The sequence below is a fragment of the Cavia porcellus genome, unplaced genomic scaffold, assembly GCF_034190915.1.
Source record: "Cavia porcellus strain 051 isolate PalLab524CR breed Dunkin Hartley unplaced genomic scaffold, mCavPor4.1 scaffold_27, whole genome shotgun sequence".
NCBI classification, from domain to species: Eukaryota; Metazoa; Chordata; class Mammalia; order Rodentia; family Caviidae; genus Cavia; species Cavia porcellus.
This window is the reverse complement of record NW_026947510.1, coordinates 48,510,680-48,526,584: the sequence shown is the minus strand read 5'-3', so window position 1 is coordinate 48,526,584 and position 15,905 is coordinate 48,510,680. Positions and strand designations below refer to the sequence as shown.

At 33.5% G+C, this 15,905-nt stretch overlaps 1 protein-coding gene across 10 annotated transcripts in view; it reads left to right on the top strand.

Moving 5' to 3' along the window:
- Sox5 (SRY-box transcription factor 5) overlaps positions 1-15,905 on the top strand; it is a 921,295-nt gene that overhangs the window by 439,690 nt on the left and 465,700 nt on the right. For all 10 annotated transcript variants that reach the window (XM_063238388.1, XM_063238384.1, XM_063238383.1 and 7 more), the window contains one exon: positions 4,804-4,917. The gene's annotated coding sequence lies outside the window, so the exon portion shown is untranslated. The remainder of the gene's footprint in view (positions 1-4,803; positions 4,918-15,905) is intronic.

Sequence of the window (15,905 nt, the reverse complement as noted above, 5' to 3'; positions counted from 1 at the left end):
ACAGGCAAAAGTAATTCTAACCTACATATGTGCAAATAAAGAAATTGTCCTTAAAAAACTTTTGGCAATATCAGGATTTATAAAATACACAATCATTGCAATGGGTTTTATTAAAATTATATGTTCATTACTGTGCCATTTCTCCCCCTGCAAAGATTTAAAAGAATCAGTTTTGCTTATCAAATATTTGTCCTCACTGCACAATTTAAGCAATGTGATATAGTTCTGGAATCCTGGGGAAGACATAAAAACACACAAATCAATGAGAATGCAGCAAACACTACTTTGGAACAAAAGTGACTTATGGTTCACAGGGCAAAAGAACAGATCTTCAAACACTGAAAGTTTCAAAACACAGTTCACAGTCCTGGAGAAGTTTACAGATAATAGAAACCAACATTAGCAATGAAGTCCCATGTGGACTGTAAAAAATGTGGCTACATAAATGCATGCAAAAATTAATGTCAGCTTAGTCAAATTTTATTTTGATCTTTTAAGACGTTTGATGTTACTTTTCACAAATGTGGGAGAATTGAAGAAATACTGTATTACATCATCAAGGAAGATAACATTACTGTTCATTAGTAACATCAATTTTAGATTTGACATTAAAAATTTATGTATTAAACTCCACTATGGCCTTAGCATTGCAATCATAGAGATGATGAATCAATGTTAAATGTGTTTCCGAAGTATCCACATGTTTAGGTATTATGTAGTTATTGATAGAATTTCTGAATAAAAGTAATTTTTTTTCAGTTCTTCAAGTACTAATTAAATGTTTTACCTTTTCCAATAAGTATTTTTATTTTATATATATTATTTTTCCTTCCTGGTAATTTTATGAAAATTTTATTTAAAGTTTTTAGAATAATATACTAACTTTTTTGGGGGGGTCTTTTTGAGACCAAAGTGACCTTGGACCTATGGAGTCCAAAGTGACCTTGAACTCACTTTGTAGCCCAAATTTGCCTCAAATTTGAGACAGTCTTCCTGCTTCAGCTTCCCAAGGGCTGGGATTACAGGCATATACCACCACGTCTGGCACTACTTATTTATTCTTAACTCAAAAAAATAAATCATTGTTTTGAGATTTGCTCCTGTGAGCCTTATATAGATGTGCTCTGGGGGAAACAAAAGCACTATTAAAGGTTTTCAACACAGAAATTTTTACTAGTAGTTGATTGTGGTTTTAACTTGAAGAATTACGCTATTTAAAACTCTTAGGTGAGCTTAGATGTTAACATTTTGTAGTTGTTTAATAATTTATTTAAAAAATCATTTACAGATTACAACTAGAAAAAAATTGTTAAATATCAAGTATTACTATAAAAGGAAGAATTGATTAGTTCAATTATACTATAACATCTTCAACCAATATCATGTCCCAAAGAACTGACTGATCTCCTTATTCATTCATACATGTATACAAGTATACATACACACACACACACACACACACATACACACACACATAATATATAAAACCATATGTACAGTTAAAGAGGTCAGTATATCTGTATGTGGATATGCATATGCATGGTTAAGGATATTGTTCATATATATATCTGATTGTATATATTATTGGATCCCCCAAGAATTTATGTGCACACACACACACACAGAACCCAATAAAACAATGAGTTTTAATAAGTGGTTTAAAATAAGTAGGAAATTTATATTTTAGTGCTATTGTATAATTAAGGTATCATTAATAAAACTTTATATATGAACAGCAGATGACTTTTACTAAATATAATAATTAACAGAAACTAACCACATTCTTAATTTAGGAAACAGGTATAAATTATTTATCACTACAATATCATATGTTTGTAGACTTGTGGAAAATAACTTCTTACATATTTTTTATTTTACAAAGAAAAAATAGAAATGATACAGAATTACAAAACAAGATAATAATGGTTAATATATCACATTTTGTTATCTTCAAAGTAGTTGCTCAGATCACAAAATATAGGCATGAAAAATTTATCAACCAATGTAAGCACAAATTATTCTTTTCAATGAACTAATAGAGATTAGTAGTATAATTGTCTTATCTATCATATATTTTCTTTTGAACAGAATGAATAAAAATAGATTTGGTGTTTTTAGGCAATAGAGCACTACTTGGTCACAAAGAAGGATAAACTCACGACTTTTTTAGTAAATGGATGCAACTTGAAACCACATTCATAAGGGAAATAACTTAGACTCTAATGTGTAAACATTGTATTGTTTCCCCAGTGTAAAAAACTGAGAGAGTAAATAAGATTCAAAATGTACAGTAGGTATTGTGAAAATGAAAGAAGATACTTCTTAAATTTTTTTAACAACTTTCTTAAAATTCATCAAATGTGAGTTGTCAGATGTGTTTCTTTGTGCTCTTCTTAGAGTATTTGTCTTTATCCTGGATTAGTCATTTAAACTGAGTGAATTAAGTGAAAATATCAACTAAATACAATAACAAATAAATAAAATGTAAAGGAGTGTCTTGATCTTGAATTCTATGAATAAAGTTTATCTACCCATCCAAGTGTTTCTGTTATCTTAATCACATAACATATGTTTTCAAGATTTACACTTTTTTAGATGACATTGAACAAGGCAGCATTAGTGGGCAAGGAATGCAGCTTGCATGTGGGCACAGCTGTAGTAGTTGTGGTATCCCCAGATGGTGAAGATTATGATATAAAGCAAGATAGGACAGTTGAAACTCTCAAAACTGATACAGAAGCACTAAAATGTAATAACTATTTCTATTTAGAATTCTTTCAGTGCGAATAAGAATTGTCATTCTGTCCTTGCTCAGGAAAGCTTAATAAAGTGCATATAATATATACACTGCAAAAGTATATATTCTAGGATGACTAAATGAAGTTTTACTAAGAAGCCTTATAGGTCTTTGAAATCAATACATTGGAAAGATAAGGTTAGGGCCTTACAGAGGGCATAGAAAATGCTCTCAAGTATCAGTACCTCCACCTTACTTGAGGTTGTCACCATCTGTCATAGTGTATTGCCCTTGTTCTCCTAAGTAGCCTCCCTGCCTCCTGTTTCTTGTTAGAAATCTATTTATTGTGTTAATGCTGCCAGATATATTTTTAAAACACACCCCTATTTATGCCATCTTCCTGATGGAAAACCCTTAATGATTTCCTCTTGCCTATAGTATAAGCTCTAAATACTCAGCTAGGTAAACAGCTAAATACTCGGACCCTTACTATCCTGCCTAGCAGAGCCTCCCAGCCTCCACTCTGTGCAGGTGCTTACCTTTGTTCATGGTGTACAGCCATCCATTCAGAAACTCAATAACTCTGACTCATGCAAAAGCCAAAACAAACATCAACACTTTGGTCGAACTTTCTTCTTTTGGGAACCTCTATCATTTTAGTACGTACTGTATTATAAAGCTACTATATGGACTTATGACTTTCCTTTTCCACAGCTAGAGTACTTCGTAGTCATCTTTCTAAAACTTTCTTTTATTTCTTAAATATCTACCACAAAGCACAGCATATAATAAGAATAACCTAATGAAAGTAATCTTCAGAAGACAGTGAAATGCAAGTGATATATAAGATATATTTAGTTGTCATATGTTTTATAGAAGTGATTCCATCTATATGCATATAATAAATATAAAATTTGTGCAGTTTTTCAAATTCTAATAATATATCCCATGCATTGCAACTCAATTTGAATATAGGTTTTGGTTCTATATGAATTTTGATACTATTTCAATATTTTCAAATTATTCTTAAGATTTTTCAAAGCTTATGTATTTAATGTAACATTCAGAATTGCTATGGGTGTGTTGGTAAGATTTTAAATTGCCATTTTGAAGCCAAAATTTATATGTATACATATATATATGCATATACCTTTCAAAGAGAAGTATCACCTTCTATAAATTAGTAATTTCTTTTAATTGCCTCCAATATTTGAGTCTCATGTGGGTTTTTGAAGTTGTGTGCAGCTTTGATGTTTTATTATTTTCAAGGTGGCTTTCTTTGCAGAGCATAGCATACATATTGATTTTGTGTATGATGAAGACTGAAATTTTTATCTTGGCACTGATACTTCTTGCAATCAGATCTAGAAAGGGTTTGATCGTTTTTAAGCAACTCTCCAACAGTTAACTGTTGGCTGCCAAAGTTCAATTTAGATAAGTGAAGGGGAAGAGTTTAGAAATTTCACACATTAAATGTGTGATGGGAAAAACCCAATATAATGTATTAAAGATGCAGCCTTTGGAAGGAAAACATGGAGTATCATAGGAATTGTGTGCCAGTCTCCAAAGGTTTTCAGTCAGGTTTGGTTCAGAAAAGCCCCTGAATGTATTGGAAGCAGATCTTGGAAGGGGCTGTGTGGTGTGTCGGGGAAAGCACAGAGCGAGTCTTGGTTACACATAGACTGTAAAGTCGACTGTGGTAGCATGACAAAAATTGGTCTGTGTAGTTTGCCACTGCCAATCTTCATGATTGATACAGATTGTTGGAGCCATATCTATCATATGGTGCTCCATATTGATTGTTAAAATCTGCAAAAATGAATTATTTGGAGTGTATTTTTCCATCACTTTGGCTAGTTTTTCCTGTGTCAGAGAGTCCTAAAACATTTGACCTTCATCCTCAATTCTCAGTTGTTACCAGTGATCAAAAGAAACAGTATCATTGTTTATTCATAGTACATGAATGATATAGTTGTCTAATTTTTAAAGAACACTGTAAAGATAGCTTAACATTTGAAAAGCCATTGTATGAAAGGTGCTCATAAGTTATTTATTTTCATTTTTAGGAACGAATACGATTCTTAGAATATCACCTTCATTTTAAGAAAGAGAACTAGAAGCTTCATGTCAAACAAACTTCTTTAGAAGAGCTTTCAGACCTACCAACCATTGCAAAAAAGGTAGGACACACCTTTGGGATGATTTTAGTATCTGGGCTAGTCCTGTTTATGGACAGAATCCAGATGCAATTATTTGAATATATAAATGCTTCAGATTTTTCAGATTGAAAATATCCTCTTGATTATAAGGTACAAGCAAAAGAGTTTCCTTTAAATCACCTATCATGTCAGGATCATTATAAAGTAAGCAACCAAAATGCTGGATTGTGCTGTTGGAAAGGACCCACATCAGAATGAAAACAGATGGCATTATAATTCTATCCTAAGCACTGCATGGAGTTTTGGTCAGAGTCTGATTGAAGTTTCTGAAATTATTAAGTGGATAGATAATAAAGGATAAGAAAATAAGAGTAGAGAACCCTTGCCAAGTCTTTAATGCTCACTTAAACAAAAGTGCCTACAGGTTCAACAAACCCAATCTTGGGTTTTGTGGCTTTTAAAGGTCCCTCTTCAGAAAAAAATTAGGAGATGGTCACCATTTTAATTAGAGGAATATCAAACTATATGTTTATAAAAATGATACTAATAAGCTACTCAAATCCAGATGTAAGATGCCACACATGTTGGAAAAGGATTATAAGGAGGAAAGCACAAAAGCAAAACCAAACCAAATCCTCCCTTATTCTACAAGCTGGGCATAAATTAAACCAATGAGGAAAGAGTTACGACTATTTTCATTTTCTGTCTACAGGAATTTTCCTCTCTTGGCTTACTGCACACCTAATTATTAATTATCTCCATTTCTTCCTCTCCAATTACTAACTTCATGTCTTTTTATTTGCTGACAACACTCTATAAAGGGAAGGAGCATCTTGCCTTTGTGTGTAAGCATTGGTGCCTTCTGTGTATTTTGTATATTACATTGTAATTTTAACTTAACTTCCTTGAATCCTTTGGAAAACAGTTAAGAGCTAAGCAGTTTTGAAAAATTATACAAAAAGCCAAAACTCAAGTCACGAGAGTCAATGATCAGTTTCAGTTTGATTCTGACAGAGCATTTGAACTCTGTTTGCATATTTCAGCTATATCTTTCTAAAGTATAGTTCAATAATGTTTTTAGCATATAATTTTATTAATTAATATAATATTTCTTTAATTCAGATGGGAAGTTTACAATTGTAGCGCCACTTCCCATCTGTGTGTAGTTTTATTATGGCCACCACTAAAACTAAATATTACTTTTAAAATTTTTCCTAAAGGTCAGGTGATTTAGATCATAGATGTTTTACATGAAAATATAAGGTTTTTAAAAAAATGTACATTGTCATTTCTGAAAATAAAATATGGGGGAAAACTATTGATTTTTAAACAGATATGATATATGTGATAGAATATGAGGAAAATCTGCTGCTCCTATTTCTGACTGGCATTGATTATTAATGAAGTGAAAGGACTATCATCAGCAGGAATCTGGCAGAAGGATAAAAAATGTGAAGAAATCCAACGAATAGAAACCTAACTTCCCTGGTCATGCAGTAGCATTATCATTGGGATTCCTGAGCAGAGCATAGAACTTTTGAGAGATGTTATATATGCTTCAGATCAATGCTGAAAGCAATTGAAAAGAATGGTTTGAAAAGCTAAGAAAGTTTTATGTAGCCTTGTGTTATTCAACTTTAAGCCAGCTTAATAAAATACCTGTTATAATCAACTTGCAGAAAGAAAAGATTTATTTTAGATGTCTATGTCAGAGGTTCCAGTCCATAATCCAGTGGACCCATTGCTTTGGTATGGTGTGGGAACACGTGGAGGAGCAAAAGGGGCAGGAAACTGAAGAGTCAAAGGCTGAGATCCCACAATCCTTTTCAAGGGCATGCCCCCACTGACCAAGGGCCCTCCCAAAAGGGCCCACCTGTTGCAGGCTTTGTTTTTTCCTGGGAACATCATCAACCTTCGTGGGACATTCAAAGCCCAAAACATAACGAACGTGAACAAGTTTTATTCATGTTAAAAACAAATAAGACTTCTTAAATTGAATATTGAGCTTTTTATATTTTGAAATTTACAGAAGTAAACGTTGAGCCTGACACCAGGTTTGTGTGGGAGTAAGGTAAATTTGGGCTAAATGACTGATGCTCTGTTTGGGTATAAACATTAGATTCCATATTGCAACTGTCTGTCATTTTTCTTGTCATTAATCAAGTAGGTTCTAAAATGTACAGCAATGTTTAACTCTAATGTAGTTTTCATAATGATTGCTGGTAACTATCCAGGTGCAGGTGGTGGCTGTCCTCCCCACTTCAGATAATGAAATTATCATTCAGTGTATTTCTACAGAGTTAAGGACCAAGTATATATGTTTGTTTTGATCTGCTGATTTGACTTTATGTTGATCTGGTATCAATGCAAGATTCAAAAACCATGAGCATTACTAAAGTATTGGGGGAAGAATTTGTGAATTGAATTCTCACATGTACCTAATGAAATCAGTCACATCCATATTTTCCATTTGGAAAAATCAATGAATTTAAAAATAAAAAGTGAATTTGAAGAAAACAAAATGAGAGCAGTATCATTCTACTGAACTAATACTTTACTTTGTCTACGCTGAACTTTGATAGGCTAAGCAAAGATAAACATTTTTTACTATGAATTAGCAGGTAATCTGTGGTCTTTAAAATAAAATGGTAGTGTTTACTTTCCAGTGAATCAATTTTACTTTAAATCCCATAGATTTAAAACTTGAGGTCACTTTTGAAAAGAATACTTAATGTTCCATATTAATCTAGATTTTTAAATGGATCACTCTTAAAAGTCATTCTGGAAATGCTCATCCTTCAAAAACAAGCAATAAAATTCACCAATTACCCAAAATAGTTAACTTGTTAGATGCCCTGAGATAGTATCAGAACTTTGTTGATAAGTCCTCTTGCATAATCTTATTTTCCTTTATGGTCAGGTTTATTCCTTCGTATGTTAATTGTGATACAACCCCAATACTTCAGTAAATGTACATTGTCTATTATTCCTGTGTGTTTTTATGCAATTTGTTATATTCATTGTGTATTTCTTTTTTCTGTCCTAGAAGATAACATGATTGTGTAATTGTAATTGGAGAGCTTGTGCTAGGTAAATAAAAGGTCTGAATTTGAATCACTACTGAAAAATCTTGGTTTCTAATAGTATATAGATTTATTCAAAAATGATAGATGGTCTTTCAGGGACCTTGAAGTATTTTCATGAATTCGTATGCCTGGTTGGCAGTTTTATTGAAAATGGCTGTAAATCAAGAAAAGAAAGCTGCAGATACATTTCTTGTCATCTTTAGAGCAACAGTAAGTTACTGTCCTCATAAGTGAAGAGGCCATTTTTACAGAAAGTAGATGACAAGATGTTGAAATAGGAAGAAAATGTGTGTTCCCAGAGGTGTCCCCACTATTTTACTTTTTAGTAGCAGTATAGACGAAGGGGTGTGAAGCATAAAGGTTAAAATCGACATGGTCCATGGGATCTAAAATTTTTTTGAATGTGGGGTGGTAGTGGTTATTGCTTCACAAGATGTTTATTGACTAGTAAATTGAATTTGAGCTTGTATGTTATAGGAACCAGGTGAACTTACATTCTCCAAATGCATCTGTTGTTTGCTACTTCTAGAATAAATATTACAGTTCTTGATGAACAACAATGGAAGTCTTGAGTGTGGTTGCATTCTTTTTAGGTTCACAAAATGAAGTCATTTGTCCACCACTGATAGTTTTAAGTGAGAAGAAAAGTATATTCCATCGTAAGATGTCAGAAAAACTAGTCCTTTTCTGTTTTACTTTTGCAAATATATTTTCCATTTTATCCTGCATTGACCTATATATATTGGGATAATGAATGAGTTGAAGAACATATGTTCTGCTCCAGTATTCTATATGTGACTTATGTTTCCTTTTTTCCAAATTATTCACTTGTTCTTCGTGTACTGTACGAATTTAAGAAATAATTTTCTATTAGCAATAAATGATAAAATCCATTTGACAATGCACTCAAAGATAAATGCAATTTAATTTCTATACCTTTTAGCAGTTTTATGGGAATATTTTAATGCATGTTTGATTTTAATGTTTAGCACAAAGCATATGTTTGCCTATCCATTTCTTATAGAGAAGTTGATAAAGTGTTTCCTGTGGTGATCTCTGGGTTTGATAGGAGTGGCTGTAGCCATCTTCCTGCTACCAAAGAGCCTGAGGGCAGTGGTTAAGGAATGTCATGTCTCCCTGGGCTCACTTCTTACATAAAATGATTGTTTTGCATTGGGTGATTTTCTTATCTGTGATCCTATTTTAAGCCTGTTTTAAGTTTCTGATATTTCCTGCCAATACTGATCGCTTCCATTTCTGACCCTCACAGTAGATATTATCTATTCCATAAATTATTGTTGTTGATGATATTTAATGATATACTTTATCATCTAATCTTTTATAGAGCAGTCTGTGTTTTTCTTTTAGGAGCACATGTTTTAATAATATTCACTGTCTCATTAGGTTGGTTCTTTTCTTGCCAATGAAATATCAGGGACCTTGAAGTATTTTCATGAAACAGATATTTATTCAAGCATCGCAAGAAACTTTGCTCTGTGTTTCTTCTTTTCCCCCCTTTCTTCTTAACACATTGCGGAATAGTTGTCATAGCTATTTGAAATGTTGATAAACTTATCAAATTCAATTGCAAACTTATTTAGAACCCATGCAGTATGTTTGAATCAGAACCCTAGAAATCTCTCCTGTCTCAATCCTTTTTAGTTATTCTTTAATTCAGTGATTTAACACACATTTGTTGAATACCTACCATGAACAAAATACTATGAGGGAGGAAGTAGAAAGTTTCACTCTACTTACTAATTTAAATTGGGCAGATCTTTTTACTTTCTTGATCTATCCACATAATGGAGATTAACAATAGCTCTGGGTGAGAATTAAATTCGGTGATGTAATGAAGTGTTCAGTTTAGTATCTGTCATACAGAATAGGGTTAATTTTGTTATTAACACTGTTGTTTTGATATGTTTAATTTTATACTGTTAATTGGAGTCATATACAAATATAGCATAACTGTTTAAATGTAATAGATTCAAAAGTTCAGATGCTATTTTATGTTGAGCAAGTTATTTATTTCCTCTCTTAGAGAATGTGGACAGAAATACTGATCTATTGTATTCAGGATTAAGTAATTTTGAAATAAAATAAGGGAAACTTATACCATGTATGGTGTCTATATTTCAAACAGGTATCTTTTTAGCAAAAGCAACCTATGATGATTAGACAAAACTAATGTAGTATTGTTCTAGACAACATGAATATGGCTGTTACATCTGGTGGAGAATTGATGGGAAGAAACATGAATTAATAATGTGGGTCCACAGAAATATGGTGTACTTTATTTCTGTGACCCACAGATGAACTCATAGGTAAAAGTTTTTTGAAATATATACCTAAATATTTTTCATTTAAATATAAATGTCTAAGAGTATTCTCTTCCCAAAATGATTTTTAGAATTAGAAGAAATTAAATTTTTCTAAAGTTGTGGCTAAAATAGCACTCTTACATAATATTTTTTTCAACAGTACGTAAAAATGAAATAGGGCACCATGTCTCCTTACACCCGATGCCTGCTTGTGGTTGAAGGACTACTTAGTGCTTCTGTGTATTTCACCACCCCATTGTTTCAATTTGGCACACCATATTTTAGGATATTTATTGCCTGCTCAGTTCTCATACAAACTCTTTTTTCCCTGGTGCAGACAAATCTAGACATTATGGACTATTATTTTTACTAGGGCCTGCTGACAGATACTGATCTGTCCTTTTGCCTCTTTCTTCATATATTTTTTGAGATGAGGGATAGTATATGATTTATTCCAATCAGGCTTTTTTTAGGATTGAGACTGTAGGAAGAGGTAGAAGCGGCAGGGGACAGAGCGGAAGGGATAGCATAAATATATACATACTGTGCGTGAAAATAAAGAAAGGCATCTTTTGTTAGAGCTGGTCACAGAAGTTCCTGCCTGCTGCTGAAGATAGTCTGAGATTAGGATTGCTGTGGCAAGGCGAGGACAAAGCCAGGCTGTGTGAGAGGGATCGGGATGTTTGCCCAGCGGAGTGCTCTCTCCAGTTGTTGACAGATTTAACTGGTGTAATGTTGGGCCTCGCTAGCTCCTCCCCGCGATTGTCAGGAGGCAACAGTTTCAGTAGTAAATGGCCATGTGGAGTATACCATGAATTCCCTATTTGTGTAGTAGCTGTAGCTTGGGGTAGGGATTTAATATTGAATGGACTCCAGATTGTCTAAATTGCAATCACAGTGTTTGTTTAAATAGCCTGTGGGGACCATTAAAGCATTTTAACTTTTGCTCCTTATGTTTCTCATGTTATGAAATCTTGAAGCACGTTGGGGAGAAAAGAAAAATCCAACCTTGTAAAAGCATTAGGATGCTAAAAGTTCTCCCTGCTGCCAAAAATACTTCAAGAGTCTGAGTTCTCCGAACTAGCATGGAGTATGACGGATGGGATCCTGCTGTGATCTCTAACTAGAGGATTTTCCCTGCTCCCATAAACTGAGCTGTCACTGTGTAATCACTGCTATCTCAATTCAGGAGATTCTTCCTGATATTGGATCTCTGTTTGGAATGCTAAATTTGGCACTAGTCACAATAACTTATAAAACTGTAGCTTTAATATTACATGAAAATCTATTTTCATCACATATTTGCTATGCAGTATTAAACTTTTTAACTTTAGACGAAGAAAGCTGTTTCTTTTACTGTGCTGCCAGAGGCAGTGTGGTGGTGAGATTTTGGTTGTTGAGCAAGGCCATGAACTTGAGGCATGAAGGGAATGAGAATACCTATTTCAGAGGCAGAGCTTCTGAGAAGAAAGCATGACTCCAGTGACCATGCTCTGATTTAAAAATAAAAGTAAAAACACCTCACAAATCATTGTCATGTACAATGGTACTAGGAATTTGATAACTGAAACTTCTCTAGAAGACTTTGCCTTTGTTTTTGTTAAGGTCCTAAATCCAGAGTGCCCCTTGACAATGCTAAACTTTGTTTCATTGCTCGGAAAGCTTTCAAAATTGATGAGCTTGATTTGCATGTTTGCCCCAAATTCCTACTAAGTTTCTGGGTCTGTGTTAATGCTTGCCGCAACTATTTTAAATTGGTTCCTTTTAATGTTGAGGCTTCACCCCAACATGAGGAGACAGGCACTCTGGACCCTGAGAGCCCTATAAGATGCATCATTCTGCTCTGTCCACAGTGCTGATAACATGATCGGTCTCAGAAATAAAGTAGGAACTGAAGCATTAATACTTATGTAAAGAAAGCTTTGACCTTTCTAAAAGGAAAGATATTGTATGGGATGTTTTACTGAGGGGAAGCAGGAAAAAGCAATTTAGCTTAAACATGGGTAACCTGTGTGGAGCATCTTGGCACATACCTGTAATTCCAGAACTCTGGGAAGCAAAGGCAGGAAGATTCTGAATTTGAGCCCAACTTAGCCAATTCAGTCACTTAGTGAGAACTTACCTCAAAATAAAATATAGAGAGAGATGGCTGGGGATGTAGCTCAGTGTGCATAACCTGTGTTTATTGAATCTCTAGTATTCCCTCCTGAAAGAAGGAGTTAGGAACAGGAGGAGAGGAAGGAGAGGAGGCAGAAGAATAACAGCAGAAGGAAAAAAGTAAGCTTCAACTAAAAATAAGTGAAAGCGGCCATTTGATTCACATATGTAAGTGAAGACATCTATAATAACATTTTCTCAAATATTTCTTTTAATTTTTTTCTCAAATCATTCTTTTATTATCTATATTTGTTTTAATTATCATTATAATATATGAGGATAATTGCTTTTAAATATATCATGATGGATATATAAAGATCCTAAAAGTCTTTATATTATTATTTATTCCTAAAATTTCTTTATATTGTTCTTTATTCCATACCAGAACCAGAAATTTCAGCTTCATTTCCAAATTGTCATGAACAATGCCATCACTATTTGCTGCAATCCTTTATATACGTGATTTTTGTCTCTAATACCTTTTCCAAAACACTTTCATTATGAAAATCCATAAATTCTATACAAATCTCAATCTGCTCATTTCTCTGTCACTATCACCTTTGATTTTTTTTTCAAAAATTGCTCCGTTTTCTTATTTTCATCTTCTGGATTTTCAGCTCTCCTCTCCCCCTCTTTGTTAGTTTCCTCAGTGTGTAAATATTGTGAACACTTCACAGAAGAGCAAACTGTTGAGAAAGAAGTGAAGCCAAGTATAATCGATACAATTGATGGACAATATCAGAGTAACGCACTGGTGATGTAACACCTGCTATATAATACAGACTAGAAGAGTATATGTGGGTACTTTGAAGAATCTCTGTCCAGTTTAAGAGGTATACTGAAAAATGTGATCATCTTTCTTTTATCTAATATCCTAACTTCTAGGAATACTCCTTCTAGGACTACTATCCTCTAAAAGGTATTCTTTAACTTAATATAATGTTGAAAAGTAGAGTTTAGGGCTGAAAGTGAATCTGAATGGCAATTATGTTATTTTTCTGGGCAAACCCCTCGTACTGGTGCTGTTCATGGTTGTTTTGACTATATTACATTTTGCTGAGCCTTGGGACTGCTTTTGGAAGGTTTAGAAGTATCCAGGGAGGCGCCTGCCACTTTGATTATTCATACCCAGCTCTTTATTTTTATTTGAGACATAAAATAAAAACACACCCTGGCTTCTGCTTAGCCTCAACTGGCGTTGGTTTTAAAAACAAACCCCAAACTGACCGAATGGCAGCAATACAAGTTTTTTCTGTAAGTGAGTCATCTTTCATGTCAATCAGAGTTCATTTATGGAAGCATTAAATTCTGGTGCTGGCCCGGCCATCTTTTGACAAATTAAAATGGGCTGGGGTTTGGTAGCGTTTGGGAAAGGGGATTGAAAGGAAAACTGGGGTGATGTTATGACTCAGAAAGTGACTCTTTTCATTCCGAATCAGGGTTAAGCCACTGGTGAAATGTGCTGTCTTGAAAATATGGCAACTTTTAGGTGAAAGGTTAAATGGAATTTCTGACTACCTTGCTCATCTTTTTGGTCCAAGTTTGTTCCAGTTTGGATAATTTCTCTTCACCTTTTCCTCACTGCTTAGTTGCAAATACACATAATATTTTCCTTCTGTATGTCTTAAAATGTTTTAAGAGTGACTGTGAACTTTTAATCACTGACATATTTTGTATAAGAGATGTCTTTGTTTCAGTAAGATGTCAGCAAATTTCTGTAGAAATATCAAATTTTTTTCTATTCTTCTCTTCTAATCATCTTTGAAAAATATGCTAGATATCTATCCTTTAGATTTTGCTATTTACATACAGTGTCAAATCTAATTTGTATATTGTTCATTATTTTCTTGGTATTTCTATCTATAGACCTAAAAAGAATTTTGACCAAAGATTCCTGTATACAACTTCTGAGCACCTATTATTCACAGCTATTTTCAACTTTTTTTGCTGTTTGCATTGGAAGTTCTTTTATAACATTTTAATTTCCAAAACTGATTGATTTCTATTTTGTCTAAGGCTAGGATTTTTACCATTCAATTAGTTACACTGATCTGATTTTGTTTTTGGTTTTGATGCTCATTCATTGTCAGTTGGAAGCTTTGAAGGGCCAGTCTGAGAGCTAAACACAGGTATTTTGGTGGTGCTTTCATTTTGACAGGTAATATTGGTGGTTCTGTGGTGCTTGTTTTAGATCATGTGATAAATATGAGAATTATAAATATCAATAAGTGGTAGCATGTGATCCTAAGTATCTTACAGATTTTTTACACCAAAGACCTCTTTGCATTTTACATCTAGATATCATGTTATGGATTACTTTGTACCATTATGTGATTTATTAAATTGCCTAAGTGACCCTAGATATATGATTTTTTTGGTTCAACATAATCATCTTTATAAATTAGAGCAGAGACGTAGAGACATTAGCAAAGAAAGTAGGTCAAATTCACAGAATTAATGTGTGATAGCAACAGGTTCTCTGTTTCTAACCAGAGGGTTTTTTTCCATTTATTTGCACTTGGGCACTTTCTACATATTAGTTGAAAATTTAGGCGTGTATTTATTTATGAGCAGTATGTTATAATATTCAGAGATTTCCTCACTCTACGTAAATGTTGTAATGAACCATTTTCCCAACCACTGAAATATGAAATCATATGAACTCCTTAAATATACCCAGATGCTTCTATTGAGAATGGTAAGGATCTCTTGTAATAGGATTACTTGGGTATCTAGAAAGTTCTGACAAGTGAGAAATGAATTAATGCTAAGAAATAAAATATACTTGCTGGTAACGAGGCAGTGTTTGACCACCTCCATTCTAAACAATTTTTACATTACAGCTCTTGGTTTAGGTAGTTCCATCACTAAAGTTTATTTTTTGATTCCTGTGTCTGACTCTCTCTTTGTGTTCATTCGTTCAGTGAACGTTTATTGAGCAGTCATTATATACCAGAACAGGGCTAGTCACTAGTAATAAAATTATGAATAAGACATGTTCCCTACCCAAATATGAAGCAAAGTATATATAATTACCACAGTGATGTGAATAAAGGTCTATTCTGTGATTTTTAAACTCTGACAGTTACCAGTGGAAAAATTAGTTGGAGGAGTGAGTGTGTGGGTGAATTTTTCAGAAGGGGCTGAAATTTGTTATAGCTATGCATCTGGTAGTACTTAGGAATTATGAATGATTTCATGTTTCCATGGGCACATGGTACATTGTAGCATATTATGTAATATGCTGGTTGATAAAGCACTGTAGTAGTATAACATTGTGCTTTTCTTCCTTCATTCTTAAATCACTATACACACATAAATTCTACCAGTACTGTTTCTAACAGTTGTTGTTGGGATGTTTTATTATCAGTAATAGCAGTGTTAACAATCTACAGTTGAAGAAAGTGAAACACAAAATAACTTGCCCATGGCCATTCAACAA